The sequence below is a fragment of the Apodemus sylvaticus genome, chromosome X (assembly GCF_947179515.1).
Source record: "Apodemus sylvaticus chromosome X, mApoSyl1.1, whole genome shotgun sequence".
Lineage (NCBI taxonomy): Eukaryota > Metazoa > Chordata > Mammalia > Rodentia > Muridae > Apodemus > Apodemus sylvaticus.
Window position 1 is genome coordinate 80,945,789 of NC_067495.1, and position 2,827 is coordinate 80,948,615.

The window sequence follows — 2,827 nt, forward strand, 5'->3', positions numbered from 1 at the left end:
GAGAGAGAGAGAAGAGAAAAAAAAAAAAAACAAACCAAAACAAAAAACTAGATGTCCATCCCTTGGCTCCCTTCCCTCCCTGCTCCAGCTGTTCCTCGGCCCTCCCCCAGGACTGACCCCTGGGTTCTGACTAGGTAGCAGGACAGCGCCTCAAATTAGGTCAGCCACATTGAGGTGCATCTCTTCAATGGATGTGTTGTAGAAAGTCTCAATGAGTCCTCTTGTTTTCTTCTGTCACCATGTTAATAGTCACACCCTTAAGGCCAAACTGACCACCTCGACTGATTGTGTGAATGTAGTTTTCCCTGTTGGTGGGAAGGTCATAATTGATGACTAAGGAGACCTGCTGCACATCAATGCCTCTGGCCTGGGTCAAGAAAGCATATCATCAGGACACTATCCTAATGAAGCAGGCACACATGTAGGCAGCCAAAGGAAGAAGGCAAAGGAAACAAGTATGCCTTGGGCAGGCATGCCTGGCTTTCTTCCAAGTTGCTACATTCCAAAAAGGCCACACAGTCAGCCCTTTGGAGAGGGAATCACCTTGGATTTCTTATTTCATTTATACCCTGCCTTACCTTTTTTGCTCCCTGATGAGTGTTTTCTGCAAACAATATCCTAATAAAATATAACTAATTTCATATATATATATATGTACACACACACACACACACATATATATATATATAGCATCATGTCTGCTCCAACATCTGTTAATTTTATTGTTCTGTGGTTAGTTTTTATTTTAATGAGCTGTCCATTGGTTAGAGAGTTGAAGTCACTCAGTATTATTGTGAGGAGTTCAATAAATGTTTTGAGCTTTAGTAAAGTATACTTTATGAATGTGGCATCCCTTGCATTTAGGGCATAGATATTCAAAACTGAGAGGTCATTTGGTGGATTTCTTCTTTGATGTGTATGAAGTGTTCTTCCCCATCCCTTTTGGTAACTTTTGAATGAAATCTATTTTATTAGATATTAGAATGGGTACTTTAAATGGTTTCATGGATCTGTTTTCTTGGAAAACCTTTCTTCAGACCTTTACTCTGAGGTAGTATGTATCTTTATTGTTGAGGTTTATTCCTTGTATGCAGCAAATTAATGGAACCTGACTACACGTCCATTCTGGATATTAGCCCTCTATCAGATGGAGGATTTGTAAAGGCCTATTCTGAATTTGATGACTGATGTGTTGTCCTATTGACAGTGGCCTTTGCCTTACAGAAACTGTAATTTTATGAGGTCCGATTTGTCAAGGCTTGATCTTAGAGCATAAGCTATTTGTGTTCTGTTCAGGAAAATTTCCCCTGTGCCAATGTGCTCAAGGTTCTTCCAGAATTTCTTTTCTATAAGTTTCAGGGTGCTTGGTTTTTATGTGGAAGTACTTGATCGACTTGTACTTGAGCTTTATACAAGGAGATAGGACTGGATCAATTTGTATTCTACTGCAAGCTAACTTCCAGTTGAACTAGCAAAATTTGTTGAAAAGACTTTTTCTACTGGATGGTTTTAGCTTCTTTCTCAAAGATCTAGTTACCACAGTTATGTGGATTCATGTCTACATATGAATTCTATTCAATTCTACTCTGTTGGTTTACCTGCCTGTCACTGTACCAATACCATGCAGTTTTTAACATTGTCGCTCTGTAGAACTGCTTGATGTCTAGGATACTGATTCCACCAGAAGTTCTTTTAGTATTGAGAATAATTTTAGCTATCAGGGTTTTTTTTTGTTGTTGTTATTCCTGATGCATTTGAGAATTGATCTTTCTAACTCTATGAAGAATTGAGTTGGGATTTTGATGGGGATTGCATTGAATCTGTATATTGCTTTAGGCAAGATGACCATTTTTACTATATCAAACCTACCAATCCATGAGCATTGGAGATCTTTTCATCTTTTGAGGTCTTCTTTAATTTCTTTCTTCAGAGTCTTGAAGTTCTTGATATACTGATCTTCCACTTGTTTGGTTAGAGTCACACCAAGATACTTTGTATTGTTTGTGACTGTTTTGAAGGGTGTCATTTTTCTTATTTCTTTCTCAGCCTTTTTTATCCTTGAGTACATGAAGGCTACTGATTTATTTGACTTAATATTTTATGAAACCACTTTTCTGAATTTTTTTATCAGCTGTAGGATTTCTCTGGTGGAATTTTTGTGTTGCTTAAGTATACTATCATATCATTTGCAAATAGTGATAATTTGACTTCTTCCTTTCCAATTTGTATCCCTTTGACTTCCGTTTGCCGTTTAATTGCTCTAGCTAGAACTTTAAGTACTATATTGAATAGATATGTAAATAGAAGTCATCCATGTGGAATCCCTGATTTCAGTGGGATTGCTTCAAGTTTCTCTCCATTTAGTTTTATGTTGGCTACTGGTTTTCTCTAGATTGCTTTTGCTATGTTTAGGTATGGGCCTTGAAAGCCTGATCTTTCCAAGACTTTTAACCTGACAGGATGCTGAATTTTGTCAAATGAATTTTCAGCATCTAATGAAATGACCATGTGATTTTTTTCTTTGAGCTTGTTTATGTATTGGATAAGGTTGATGGATTTCTGTATATAGAACCATTCCTGCATCCCAGGGATGAAGCTTACCTGATTGGTTTGAATGATCATTTTGATGTGTTCTTAAATTCAATTGGCAAGAATTTTATTGAATATTTTTACATCAACATACATAAGGGAAATTTGTCTGATGTTCTCATTCTTTGTTGGATTTTTTCATAGCTTTCGTATCAGTGTAATTGTGGCTTCATGGAACAAGATGGGTAGGTTTCATTCTGTTTCTCTTTTGTGGAATAATTTGAGGAATATTGATATT

General features: G+C 36.7%; 1 non-coding gene across 1 annotated transcript; it reads right to left on the reverse strand.

Moving 5' to 3' along the window:
- Positions 1-417: 417 nt before the first annotated feature.
- LOC127675893 (small nucleolar RNA SNORA67) lies at positions 418-550 on the reverse strand. The gene has a single exon (XR_007975574.1). It is a non-coding gene; the product is annotated as a small nucleolar RNA SNORA67 (small nucleolar RNA).
- Positions 551-2,827: the final 2,277 nt, after the last annotated feature.